This window comes from Macrobrachium rosenbergii, chromosome 49 (genome assembly GCF_040412425.1).
Source record: "Macrobrachium rosenbergii isolate ZJJX-2024 chromosome 49, ASM4041242v1, whole genome shotgun sequence".
NCBI lineage: Eukaryota > Metazoa > Arthropoda > Malacostraca > Decapoda > Palaemonidae > Macrobrachium > Macrobrachium rosenbergii.
In genome coordinates this window covers 10,582,401-10,597,648 of record NC_089789.1, presented here as the reverse complement: position 1 = coordinate 10,597,648, position 15,248 = coordinate 10,582,401, and the positions used below count along the sequence as shown (strand labels likewise).

The 15,248-nt window shown below is 37.4% G+C and overlaps 1 long non-coding RNA gene across 1 annotated transcript; it reads left to right on the top strand.

The window, feature by feature from the left end:
- The first annotated feature begins 953 nt into the window (after positions 1–953).
- Positions 954–14,124, top strand: LOC136832081 (uncharacterized). The gene is made up of 3 exons (XR_010851044.1): positions 954–1,038; positions 5,239–5,377; positions 11,558–14,124. It is a non-coding gene; the product is annotated as an uncharacterized lncRNA (long non-coding RNA).
- The last annotated feature ends 1,124 nt before the right edge of the window (positions 14,125–15,248 follow it).

Sequence of the window (15,248 nt, the reverse complement as noted above, 5' to 3'; positions counted from 1 at the left end):
GAAGTGAAACATTAAAGCGGTAGGTAGCTTGGTATACCATTAAAGCTAACTAACAAAGATAAAGAGCAAAGTTCCTTATTTTATTATAGTATACCATAAACTTTTCCTTTCTGTGGTATTCTTTTAAAGTAGTATAGTAGAAAACGTACATTTAAAGGCGTTCTATAATATTTCTCTCTCTCTCTCTCTCTCTCTCTCTCTCTCTCTCTCTCTCTCTCTCTCTCTCTCTCTCTCTCTCTCTCTCTCTCTCTCTCTCTCTCTCTCTCTTGTTGTAATTTTAATCACTAAAAGTCTTATCTCTGACTGATGATAACATTTTTTTACAGCTTTCGTCTTGTGCTTTCACGATACAGCTATTTTTGAATTCCCCTCCAACCCGGTTTCGTTGTTTACCAAGGCTTGTTTTGCAAAACCCTTAGTAGTGTTCCTCGTTCTCATAAATATCTGCATAACTATACCATTTATAATTTTAGTTATTCATTTTATATATAATTAGTTAATTTCTTAGTTTTTATTTTAAAAATTTAAACATTTATTTAAACTAAATAACACTAGTTTTTGGGGGCAAGGTGTTGCTTTATATGTAGCTAGCTAATGTTTTAAAACGTAATTTGATAATGTTTTCTCGTTGAATATTACTTACAAGTAGCATATAATATATCTTCATTCACTTTAGTGTGTATATCTATGTATATATAACAAAATAATGCCCTTTGTTTAAATTACTGCAGTATCAGTTGGGTTAAGTTGCCAGTTACTATTTTGAATAAATTGGCAATTTTTCCCTTTGTTTCTTCACCAGTAAAGCTGCTAGCTAATAATTTTAAAATGGGTGTGTTAACCACTATTTGTATTATCATTAACTACCCACAGAAACTAAAACAATGCTTAGATTTTAAAATGCACATTTTGTTTAAATCTAGTGTAAACAGACGTAACCCTCAGTTGCCACTTGCCAGTTACAATGTTGTTCGTCATTTTCGCCAAAATAAATCTCTTCCAGTGTACTGTATTTCTCTTGGCAGTAACGATTTACAGGTAAGCGTTATTTATTGATTTGATGTATTGAGATGTACTTCTAGTATTTATGCCCTTCTCCCATACGCTGGTTGCTCATTTTTTCTCCAATTTTCGGCTTTAAATCTGCAATTTTTGCTTTTGCCAAAGATAAAATCTTCAAAGCCAGGCGGCCTTATTTGCTTGTTTTGAGGAGGTATATAGCCTAGAAGTGTTCAACACTTTTCATTTAAGGGTGTGTTATAAGTGATTGTTCTTAGTAAGATCTAGCAGCTTCAAAATTCTTTTAAATTGTAAGTTTTGGGAATCCATTGCCTTTGTAACGAATGTTTGTTTAGCAGCTTAAGGTAGCCGAGCCTTGGCTAGGCCTCCCAGGTCTCCAAGGTTACGCCTTCATTTAGTAGTCTTGATTATCAGATTAACACTTTTTATGATCTGTTTGGGATAATCTTCGTTTCTGGTCCGAACAACCCTACTCAATTTTTTTTATCTTTCGATTCTTAATAAAAAAAAATTGAAAATATGATTTCTACACAATTCTTGCAAACTAATATTTATCACAATAAAATATAAGATATATGTAAATAATTTAGGGTTTTTTTAAGTTTGTTTTGCAAAATACACTTAGGGAAATTTGAAGGGACATTTGATCCCCCAGGGGCTAGTAGTAAACACGGCAAAATACATTCGATCCCTCGGGGGCTAGTACTAAACGCAGCAAAACAATGTAGATGAATCACTCTTTCGCTGTGTTTAGTACCAGCCCTACTCTGGAATTGGAGTTCGGACCTGAAGCGTACTTTAACCATTATTTGGTTAATTTTGATATTTAAGAATCAGACAAATAGGCTGAGGTTATGTATAGCTTAGGCTACTAGAATGGTTTTTGCAAGGAAGTGAATTAGGCGCTGGCCTCTGTCTTTAGCTTAGTAGTTAGGCTAAGTTTCATTTTTGCATGGGTAATTCTAAGCCGGCTGTCCGCGGTGAGCTAGCCTATGGCAATTGACGTTTTCCTATGTTATTTTACCTGCTGAACAAGATTTCAGAATAATATTTTGTCGGTCGGCTGTAACTAAAATGTAATTGACCCTTGAAAACAGCATGTCTGTACCAGTGGGTCGCACACAGCTCAACGGTATATTACAGTTTAGCAGCAACCGACCAGCAAAATATTACCTTAAACTCTTGTAAAGCAAGTAAAATAACATAGAAAAATGTCAGTTGCCATAGTCTAGCTCCACTGCACACTATTCGAAGCTTTCGTAAACGGGAAACAAAACGTTGCCATTTCCGCTTTCAACTTGAGTGGCCTCTACAGGTCGCCGTGGCAGAACGGTGCTGCGCGCCTTATCTACATTTTTAAAGACTCCTGGCAAGCTCGTAAGTTCTAGCAAGAGGTAATCGCTACTTTAAATTCTTGTTCAGCAAGTAAAATAACTCGACGGGAAAACGTCAGTTGCCAGTCTCGCAGCTCTCGCTAAACACAGAAAACCGGCAGCTGCTGATTGGTGAATCGAAAGCTAGCCTTTGGAATGGCTCCCACTATCCATTTATTTGCCCTTCTTTTTACGCTTGTTTTTCATGTTCCAAATGGCATATATAACAGGAAATACAACAATAAGGTACTCAAACCTTTTCCCAAGTTATTTACCCGACCAAAAACCCCAAATTCCTAACGGGTCCCCCTTACTGTTAGCTATTCTCGAAAGGGTTTAACACACCAGTTCTAGGATAATTTACAGCTAAATTACAGCTGAGTGACAAAATATTACTTTAAATTCTTGTTCAGTACGTAAAGTTCTCTACCTTGCATGTGACGGGAAATTTTGATTTATCAAAACTAGCATTCTAAAACTAGTTTTCTCTTGTCATTATCCTTGCAAATTGTAGTCAAGTAAATATGACATCACTAAGGTGCACTCTTGCATATCTGTAAGATTTGCAGCACACATTGGAAGGCGAGTTGAAGTTTGGCCAACAGGGACTTTATTCCCCCCCCCCCCAGGTCAGGGTGGGAAAGAGTATCTTACGCAAATGGAGAGGGGGTAGCATGCAGGGAAGGGAGACGGGTAGGCACTGGTAATTTGAACCTAATACCTCAAAGTGTTACTCCATGCTAGGGCATGATGCCCTAAGTCAGGTTAGGAAGGTAAATTCTAGTTAGGTCAGGGCACAATACCCTAGGAAAGGTTAGGTCAAAATTTTTGGTTAGGTCATAGCCAATGTTAGACCACATGTTGGAACAGAAATTTAGTCCCACGGATCTGCTTTCCTATGTTCAGTGGTAATTGTGGGGTCCAGGGGAGGCAAAGCCCCTGTGGCAAGGTCAGGGCACAGCACCCTAAGTTAGGTTAGGAAGGTAAGTTCTGGTTAGGTTAGGATACAGCTTTCTAGGAAAGGTTAGTTCAGCTGTTTTTCACAGTCAGATTTCTCACACCAACCTGTCTCCCTGCTCTGCATCCACTCCATGAAGAGATTGTGAAATGAAAAAGACCAGCATCAAAGAAATGGCAGATCTGCATGGTTTTTCTAACAATTATTTTTTTTATTTTGTAAAATTATGATTACAGCTCACAAGACATCATAACAGATAAGAACTGAAATCAGTAACAAATTCTGAGCATGTCTGTGGTAAAATATTTATATTTAAGAGATATACAGAGATGGAGAGATGCAGTACCTTTTAGTGCAGTACTGTATTCATATTTTGTCTAATATTTCTTTGTACTTAAGTTTGCAAAATTACAGATATAGCTGGCATACTATCATAAATGATAAAAACTAAAGCCAACAGCAATCCTTGGTATATTTATGAGCAAGTGTATATTACCCAGGTCACACTGATCTCCCTCTGTCCTGTATTATAGTTACTAATGTTGCTGTAAGAGTTGTCATAAGTGGTTTATGGCCCATTGAAATGATTTGAACACTCTTCCTGCAAAATTCATTCAAAATTCTTTCAAATTGCATGGCGTGAAATATTGATTCTCACCAGAGGCGGCCCTCTCCACACTGTAGAGCTATTATTATGCCTCACATGATCATGCCTGTCCAATAAGGGTTAAATATCCCAGTGTCTGGCCAACTCTGAAACTCGTCAATTCTCAGTAATTCAGAAGTAATAGCAAGACATTTTAGCCTAACAGTGAATTATCTTTGAAAGGGTAAATTTCACTGCACATGGTGTATGGTGAATCTCTTCCATTTTGCAGGTGATAGCAAAATGTGTGACAGTGAGTCAGCAGATAACCTCAGGATGGTAACTTCAGTGCTTTGGTCACTGTTTCCCAACTTGAAGTCATTTTGAATCACTTAGATGTGTGAAAGTACTGTAACTTCAACAACTTGAAGGTACATCATGGAAGTGTCAAGCGTGTAATAAGAGGATAGCACTATATTTTCCAAATGTGTGGTCTAGATAACCTGATGTTTAAAAGTGTATGAAAGGTACTCATTGCTGCAGTGGCTAAAAATACGAGTCAGGAACACAGTTTCATTTAATGAATGGCCCACCCTCAACTAGTAAGAGTTTTGTCACTGGATTTTAACGTGCAAAATGCATTACGTCAGATCTCAGCAACTTCAGTGGTCACGTCTTGAAGAAATTGTTAATACTTAGCATTCTGAAGCAATATTGTGTGCTTGTAGTACTGTAATAAAAATTGGTGTATGACCCTTCAGAAAACGCTTCCAGAAAGGAAAAAAAACTTGCTTTCAGAACTCCTTTCATACACTAAAATAAGTTTCCTCAATACATGAAACCTCTTTCAGGTAAAGAACCCAGGGGGGTTATGCTGTCAGTGCACCTCATGCTGTGCACTATAGGCATTACTTAAGATTCTTCACAGTTTCCCTTTGGCCTCTAGCTGCACCTCCATTAATTTTCTCTTGCTTCCATTTTACTTTCCACCCTCTGCTAACTATTGTGTCATAGTGCTACTACAAGGTTTTCATCCTGTTACACCTTGACAACCTTCTCACTCCCAATTTTTAAAAGTTTTCCATCACATTAGGGCAGATTTAGCCATCTCAGATTTTAAATGCACTCTACAGTACTTGAGTTACATTAAACTTAAATAGCCTAGTTACAAGTCAACTTGAACTAGTCAATTCTTTACAATCCAAAGTTGTAACAAGACATTTTTAGTATAGTATAATTTAGAATAATCCATAAAAGGGTAAATTTACTGCAGTGCATGATGAATCTGTGCTAATTTTCAGGTAGCCAACAGGAATATACTAGTGCTGAACTGTGTGCGCCAAGGAGTTAGCAGAACCTTAGGATGATACTTCAGTGCTGCAAGTCATTGGAGTTGCTGTCAGATTTGTAAAAGTACTATACTGTAACTCCAACATGAAGGTAAGTCAGGGAGGTGTAATGGGTGTGATAAATGGGTAGTACTGTATTTTCCAGTTTTACCATGTTAATAAGTTAATATTTCAGATTGTATGAATGTTGAAAATTATACGAAGGTAACTATTCCTGTAATGACCTACAATCTTTCCATAGTAACATAGTTTCATATAATAAAATAGTCATTCCTCACTGGTGAAGTGTTCTCACTGGCCCTTGCTGTGCAAAGTTCACTGTCTTTAATTTCAGGATTAGTACACCTCAGTACTCATAATCAGAATAAATCATTTTTGAGTTTAGTGTGAAAAAAACATTGCTAATATTAAGTTTTTTTTAAATATTGTGGGCATATAGTACTGTTGTAAAAATAGGAGTCAGAAACTAAAATTTAAGTAAACATTACAGCTGCATACTTTATTTGACAAAATGTCAGCTCCTGGTTATATACAGATAGCTCAGGTTTTTTACAACTAGTGTAGAGGCATGAGAGTTGCCAGTATCCAGGTGGTTAGCCACTCCTTGCAGGTAGCCTCTGGACTTATAAATCAGGTTTACTGGTTTTGTTGTGAATCGTGTCCTACTCAGCCAGAAATGATGCTCTGGGGTCCCACACACCTCAGAAAATGTTCATAATAGTTTAATTCTGTAAGCTTCACTTATCTTCTTGGCACTGGTGTCTTCTTTCCCATCGTTATCCCAATGTTAAGGGGTCGGTTGCCCCATGCCCCTTCTCCACTGCCTTCTAACAGAGGCATCATCCTCCACCAAACCTCTTCTCTCCATATCTTCCTTCACTTTACCTCGTCATCTAATTCTCTGTCTCCCTCTCGATCTTCTTCCTCTAACAGGTTCTTCCCAAGCCCTCTTCACTCCCTCCTCATCATCAATCCGTAACACATGCCCATACCATCTCAATTGTGACACTCTTATCACCTCTGTTATTTTACTAAGCATGCTCTTCTTATTTCATCATTTTCCAATCTCTCAAGCAGCAATATTCCCATAATCCACCTCAGCATTCTCATCTCTGTTCTCTCAAGCTTTACTTCCTCTTTTCTTCTTAGAGCCCATGTTTCTGATCCATACATTAACAATAGTCTTATCACTGTGCTATAGATCTTGACTTTTAACTTGATTGGTATTTTCTTATCACATACAACTCCAGCTACATCTCTCCACTTCCCCCACGCTGCTTTTATCCTACTGTCCACTTCAGCCTCACATCTTCCCTCTTGGCTTAAAGTAGATCCTAAGTATTGAAACTTTTCCACCTCTTTAATAATTGAGCCTCTTCTTTCTTGTATTACTATTGCCTCTGTCTTCCCTAGTACTCACTAAAACCTCTGTTTTATTCACACTCACCCTTAAGCCACCCCTCTCTAAAGACTCCTGCCACTCTCCAACCCTTCTCTGTAGGTCCTCCTCATCTTCAGCAGTAATCACCAGATCATCAGTGTACAACTACTCCGACAGCACTTCATTCCTGATCTCTTCACTCAACACATCCATGACCAGCACAAACAAAAATGGGCTTAATGCTGACCCCTGGTGTAATCCAACACTAACTTCAAAGTTTTCTGTTTCCCCAACTGCTGTTATTGCTTTTGTGCTCGTTCTCTAATATATCATCTCGACCAGCCTAAATAAACTTTTCTGGGGCTTTCCTCTTCCTCAAACACCATAACATCACTTCTCTTGGGATTTTATCGTATGCTTTCTCCAGGGTCTATGAATGCACAATAAAGCTCCTGGGCCTCTTTTCCCTCTAGCCTCTTTTCCTGTTGCTGTCTTACTATGAAGATGGCATCCGCCGTCCCTTTTCCTCTCACGAATCCATACTGCTGTTTCCCGATCTTTACAATTTTCTCTTAATCTCTCATCCAGTATCCTCTCTAAAACTTTCAATCCATGCCCTGTTAGTTTAATTCCTCTGTAGTTACTACACTCCATGACGTCTCCCATCTGCCTGTATATATATACCATTAGACTCTCTTCCCAGTCCCTTGGCATTTCTTCCTCTTCCCATATAACTTTTAATAAATCCAGCATCCATTTCTGCCCCTCTGTACCTAGTAATTTAATCATTTCAATTTGGAACTGATGGACCTGGTGCTTTACCATTTTTCATTTTACTTAATGCTCTCTTCACTTCTCTATCCTGTATCTCCATCAATGGTCCCTCCACCCTCTGTGCGTCCCCCATCTCCTCTCTTTCATTTTCAGTATTTAAAAGTTGTGCAAAATACTCTCTCCCTCTCTCATTAATGTCTTCACCCCTATACAATATATTTCCATCTTACCCAAATCCTGTCTCTGACTTTTCCTCAAGTTTGAAATCTTGATTTTTCTCCTCTTGTTCCTAGCCTTTCATTCAACTGCTCTGCTGCCCTTCCAATAGCCATACCTACCCTCCTCCTCGCATCTCTTTCCTCTTTTCGGTACCATTCCTCTGCATCCTGTGCATGCCTTGCTTTCCAGTTCTTAAATGCTTTTGGTTTTCTTTCAATTGATTCTTGCACCTCTCCATTCCACCACCACTTTTCTCCTCTCGACTCTCCATATCCGCTGGTTTTTCCCACCAGTTCCTCTGCTTCCCCCACACATATTTCTCTCATGTCTGCCCACATATTTTCAACTCTGTTACCCTGTCCAATTGCTCCCCCTTTTCTCCTCTAAGTTCCCAAATCTTAATTCTTGATCTCCTATTTCTCTTTCTCTTTTTAGGGTTTCCTCCTCATTTTCAAATCCATCACCACCAGCCTATGTTGTTTAACACATGCTTCTCCCAAGATCACTTTAAGGTTCATCACATTGCTTTTGTCCAAGATGTATGAGGGTGCAAGAACTACTGTACAAACAAAATACGGGGAGACCGAGACATTCCCTGTGGAGGTGGGCCTCCATCAGGGATCAGCTCTGAGTCCATTCTTGTTCCTCGTCATTATAGACGCACTGACATCAGAATTAAGGAACAACAATGGACATTGGGATCTGTTTGCTAACGATTTAGTCATTATAGCAGACACAGAAGAAGAACTGCAAGTAAGGTTTTTAGCATGGAAAAGAGCCCTAGAAAGGAAAGGATTTAAAGTGAACATTGGAAAGACAGAGCTAATGACTAGTAGTAAAGAAGGACATGAAGAAGTAAACATTCAAGTGGAAGATGGTACAGTGCTAAAGCAGAACAATGAGTTTAACTATTTGGGATCAGTAATAACAGAAGAGGGAGGTACTGAGAAAGTAGTGAGACAGAGTCAAAGAAGCATGGAGAGAAGTAACTGGAGTTGTTTTAAACAAGAAAATGCCATTAAAGCTCAAAATGAAGATTTATAAGATGGTTATCAGGCCCGTACTATTATATTGGGCAGAAACCTGGGCACTTAAGAGGAAAGAGGAGGGACTGTTGGAAAGAACGAGATGAGGATGGTGAGATGGATTGCTGGAATATCACTACTGGAAAGAAGGGAGAGCCAAGATATAAGAAGAATGTGTGGTATATGTAATGTAAAGGAGAAGGCTGGGGAAGCTCGTTTGAGATACTGTGGCCATGTAATAAGAAGAGAGGAGGTGGAACCAATCAAGAGAGCTAAGAACATGCCAGTGATGGGGAGGAGGAGTGTGGGGCATCAACAGATCAGATGGATGGATATGGTGAGGAGGGATATGGGTGAGGTGGGACTGGGGGAAGATGATGCTAGGAATAGAAACAGATGGAGAAAGTTGACTCGAGCAGCCAACCCTGCTATACAGTGGGACTGATAAGGTCAAAAGAAGAAGACATTGCTTTTGTCAGCTCCTCTAATCAGGATGTAATCTATTTGGCTTTTCACTCCTCCACTTTTGTACGTTATCAAGTACTTATCCAACTTCTGAAACCATGTGTTCATACACGCCAATTCAAAACTCTGAGCCATCTCCAATATACACAATCCCCATCTTCATTTCTAATTCCAAACCCATGGCCTCTCTGCACCTCCTCATACCCATCTCTTCTCTTTCCCACCCTGCCATTCATATCAGCTCCTATTATTAGTTTCTCCTCCTCCCTCATTGTACTAATGACAGTCTCAAACTCTTGTCTAAATAATTCTTTCTCTTGCTCTTGGCACCCCATCTGAGGAGCATATGCTGATATTATATTTACTACTTTGTCCCGTATTATTATTGGAATCTTTAAAAGCCTATCATTTACTCTCTACTTCTACCACTTTTTCCTTCTAGTTGTTACTTACAATAATTCCAACTCCATTTCTTCCCTCTCGTGACCCGCTGTAATAAAGCTTATACCCATTTCCTGTCTCTCTAGTTCCACTCCCTTTCCGCCTAGTCTCCTGCACACAGAAGAAATCTATCCTCCTCCTCTCCATCACATCTACTATCTCCTCAGTCTCCCTGTTAGAGTACCAACATTCTACGTACTTGTTCTAATCTTCCACTCTTTCACCAACTTCTTTGGCCGTAGTCGTGAACCCTGCAGCACCCCTCGCCCATTTATCACGCCAGTAGGGGGATTCTGACGCACGTCGCTTACAGGGAACGCCCTAGCCTCATTCATATTTCATACAACATCGGGTAAGACTGCAAGGTAGCAGTTTCCACAGTTATCGGCGGTGGGCCTAGCACTAAAAAGTAAGGCTGCAAGGCAGCAGCTGTCCTTTTAGTCGCCTTTTACAACATGCAGGACCTACAGTGGTAGTATCCTTACACCCCTACCACAAGGTATCTTCTTGGCACTGGTGTAGCAGTCACTAAATATAAATGTTTATAATGTTCTGTGGGAACAGCCTTGGGCAGACGTTTCAAGGGTTCTAAAGAGGTATAGTATCTGGGATGCTAAGACTCAAAATGTCTCATACACTACAGTATATATAAGTCAGCTCTGAAAATAGTTAACTCTATAACCCGGAGATAATAACAATACGTTCTTATCTTAACGCAGAATTGTCCATGAAAATGTAAAGTCACTGCAGTGTATGATGAAACTGTTTCCATTTTGTAGGTGACAAACAACATGTGGGCCAAGGAGTTATCAGACCCTCAGGATGATAAAATTGTTGCTTGGGTCACTGTTTCCCAACTTGAAGACATTTCAAGTTCCTGTTAATATGCGAGAATACTTTTCCAACAAAATGAAGGCAATTCATAGAAGTGTATTGTGTGTGTGATAAGAGGGTACTCCTGTATTTTCCAGTTTTTGGTAGATTACCTGTTTAAAAGTGTATGAAAGGTAACCATTGCTGCAGGGACCTAAAATCCTTCTCTAGTAACACAGTTTCATATGTATTCATTCCTTAACTGAACGAGTTTTGTCAATGGCTTTGCTGTGCAATATTCAAAGTTTTTGATCTCAGGATTAGTGACACCTTCTCAGTCGTCAGTATCAGAACAGTCAATAATCTGAGGTTAGTAGGAAAAAACACTACTGATTTTTACCTTTCTTAGGTATTGTTGTGTACTTACAGTACTGTAGGAAATGAGAATGAGAAACAATAAAGTTTAAGCAGAACTAAAACACAGTACTTAACATACAGTCAATTTCATAGAGTACTGTTAGTTATTGGCTCACCAGAGATAGCTAATTTTTTTTATGACTAGGTAGAAGCATCAAAGTTACCAGCATACAATAAGTTAGTCACTTCTGCAGGTAACATTGAACATATAAATCAAGTTTACTGATTATGTTTAGAATTTTGCCCCTTTCCCTCAAAAAGGCACTCAAGGGACAACACTGCATAAAAAAAAATTTCATGTTATTTTATTCTTATGTCATGTTTTAACATTCGTAGGCAGATTTTTCTAATGCTCTAAGTTTCAATCCAAAATCTTTCACTGAATTTGACACATTAATTATAGTACCATGCATGCTGAGGCTGAAAATGTCCCTCGCCCTCTCAAGATCAACCTTTTCTTACAAACATTTCATTTATTGAACTGCAGCCATTTCATTTCCATCCATACAATATTTATAAGTAAATTTAGTTGCAAACACTCATAATCACTGTCTGTGGTGGGTTGTGTATGTCTTAATCTATCACCTCATCCATTTTCATGGGCGGCTTGGCTAATACTTATATAATTTTGATATTCTGCACAGTAAGGGTTATAAGATTAATATCTAAGGTCTAACTTTTGAGAGTTGAATGTAAAGTGTCATAGTGTTTCAACAGTCTTTCATGTTTTGTACAGGAAATTCGTCAGATGCTCCCAAGATCTGCAAGAATATGAAAAATATTTCTGAAAGATTTTGTGAATAATCAAGGCATTTTATATCATCCACCCTTTATCTGTGATGGTGGGATTCTGGATTACAGCCAAGGATCTCCTTGGATTCCAGTGAGCCATGCCTTGAGGACAGTTCTGCCAAAGAGGCCGTGTTGTTGATAACGAAGAAAAGCATTTCTTCACTTCTCTGAACTTTTTAGGAGCACCAGTTTTTCATCACTAATGATCTCATTGCAATCCAGCACATGAAAATGAGTGTGGAAGGCACAAAGATTAGCATTTTCTAACTTACTTTTTTTTTTTTATTACATAGAGCTAACGTAGTTACAGATCCAGGAGGAAAGTGGGGGCTCCAGTGACAAATTACATATAGCCTACAGTAATACTTTTGTAACATATTTTTTTTAATTTTCAGCTATTTCTAGTGATTATAGAGAGATTACACATATTTTTTTTCTTTATTTCACTGTTGTGTTGTTAAGTCTCTGTTTCTTAAATATCATGCAAGAATATCAAGTTTGTGGTAACATGAATGATAGCATTTTTGCAGTCTGTTGACCATATTGATCATAATACTTATGCTGTGCACAAATTCATTTTAGCAGAAAAAGAATGTCAGTATCTTAGTTCTGATTTTGAAATGAATCTCAGGTTTTAAATGGATTAACTCAGGTTTTACAGGGATTGTCAATAGCACCAAAACTTATTCAGCTTTTTGCAAATTCCTCAAAGCCTTATAGGATAGTTAGAAACTCTAGTCTGTCACTGGTAAAATCTGCAACATTGTAGCTTGTGTTTTTTCTCAATTCAGGTTGAGCTGTACAGTATATTTTATGGTCAATTCAGGATTGAGCTAAACATTATATTACTGTATATGGTATGTCTAAGCATAAATTAATTGGGTTTCTGTAAATTTTCTAAATGTTGTCATAGATTTTTATCATAATTGATATTATATTTAATTACTGTTGCAATTTCAGTTTTTGCTCAAACAGAAGTTAAATTATAAAAATTTATGTTCATGTGATGTTATATGTGTTAAAAGATGAAAGATGTTTATATTGGACAGGCTGAAGTAATGCAAGTAAAACAGTACAACTTGATTTACAATAGATCAGTGTGTAGTTAAACAAGTAGGTAAATAGTATTTCAGTACAGTTGTCTGAGGGAGTTGTGAATGCCTTTCTAAGAAGATAAGCCAGAGATCATATTTGATTATTGACTAAACAGTGAGAATAAATTGTTGCTTTGATGTAAGAGATTTTGGTATTGGGACTGCAATGAATATGTAAGGCTGCAGGGTTGATGTAACTTTTATATTATTATAATTATAATTAGGTAGTTAAACTAGACAACTGGTTTTAATATATTTGACTCATATAACTGATGTAGAATCAAAATGAATGCTATGCCATTATGCTACTGAGTAACTTTAATTAAACATAACTGCTAATTGTGGCTTGGCTACTTTCCAATTTTTTTGTCTAGCATATGAGTATTATAGTACTTATAAGGGAAGACATCAGTTTGAGAGTTCACTTTAGAACTTTTGTCAAGTCAACTTATGTTGTGGCACATAAAGAATATGTAGGTCATGTACAGTACAACTTTGTGTAAGAGAAGTAATTATGAGATATATGTATATATTTGTTATGAGAGAAAAGAAGGAAAGAACATGATGCAGGAGCTTTTTGGGGAGGGGGGGGACACCTTTGTTACCAGGTAATTCACTTTGATTTTTAAAAAATCAGGAGTTGGGTTGGGCATAGGAGGTGACTGGTCATTGTGAGAAAAGGAAGGTATTGGAAACACATTGGTTAGAAGAGCTGGTTGAAATCAAAATGTTAGGTAAAGCAAGAACATCTTTTGTGAGTAACAAGAGGTAAGGGAACCTCATAGGACAGTGAAAGTAGGTGGGCCTTGTTTACAAGAATATTACTTGTACAAGGTATTGTACTATCAAGTAAGTGTTTTATTTGGGAACCACAATTCCATGCCATTTCAACTTTATCAGTTTTTCAATCAGATTTTTTAACTAGTATTATCAGAGCTGCATTTTATAAGCTTTTTTTCAAATTTTTCTTTTCATAATCTTTGTACAGTACATTCAAGTAAATCAATTTTGTTCAATCTATTGTCAAAATTGTTTAAGGTAATCAAAAAAGATGCTCTTAATGTGTAGTGTTACAATATTGTAAAAGTCCTCTCTTGAATACTAGATGCTACTGAAGAGTTGCTGGCTTAAATACCAAAGAATTGTTTTATTGAATTACAAATGTAAGTCTATGTGGTATTCTATGGAGATGGCTTAATTACCATTGTAAATACTGTACATTTTATTAAATTCTCATCTCTGTCATTTGCTGAAGAGGGAGACTGTCTAGCAAATTATGCATATTTTAAGGTACAAAATTTGTGTTAGCAGTTTCTATAGTGTACTTCTTAATGAACAAGATTTACCTGTGCAGTACTGCTCAGAAGGATTTGATACTTTTTAGATGTCTTACATTTCCTATACCCTGAAGTAAGTTCCTTATTTTCCAGTAGATTTGTGTTTAAGATCAGAATTTGTAAATACAAAAAATTTGAGTGCTGGGCAAAGTATAAGGATGTGTGCAATTAAATATTAAGCTGGATGTGTGCAATTAAATATTAAGCTACAGTAGATTGCGGAAAAGGTCTCTGTTAACTACTAAATACTGGTAACAGCAGAATCAGAGGAAGAGTGAGAAATGTGGAAGAGCAGAATTAAGTGAATACTGGAAATCAGTGTAGGTAAAGCAGCTTAAGATAAGTGCTAAGTCAGAAATGGGGAAAAGAAGTTAGGAAAGTGGCTATTTAGAAAAAAAAAATTGTTAGGGGATTCACTGCTACCTTGTATGGAATGCATGATATCCTTGGTGTTAAAAAATGTATGGAGTAACATGAAATGTTTTTGAAGTGCAAATTGGAGGGGTCAGGACATAGAAGAGGTTGAACATTTTTAGTGCCCTTGGGACTCACTGGATTATCAAGCAAAGACTAAATGTGCAGTAATAAAATTGAGCAGTTGCAGTGTAGATGAAAGATTTAGCTAGACTACTGGTAAATAAAAGCACCCCATTAGTAGAAGCAAAAATATATGTGCATAAGGCATGTATTACTTTGTATAAGGAAACACTGATAATGGGAGAAATTGGAGATGTTGAAAAGTTGTGTGCAGAATGCTACCAAGATTCATGGCCAGAGTCCTGTAGAAGGATTATGAATGAGGTGAGAGATTGGTGGTATCCAGTGGTTAGGAAGTAGAGAGATCCAAATTGATGAGTACTTGTAGGGAGACAAACCGTAGGGGAAAAAAGGGCATGTATGAAGACCTTTACATAAACATAAAATGCACAATACCAAGAAGATAGGGAAGAAGTCATTTCTTACTTAACACCATGTAGAATTAACATTCGATTTTATAATCCCAAATATTTTGCCTAGCATTTTTTTTTTTCTACCTAGAATGGTCTTAAGAATGTAGACCTATAAGAACTGCCCGATCTTTATGGTATAGAAAATGTAACTTTTGGAACCAAGAGATCTGATATGGTAGTAGTCCTGCACAATTGTCTTGTAGACCAAGAAAAGTAGAAACTTTATCCAACTTTGATATCCTAAAACAAGCAAA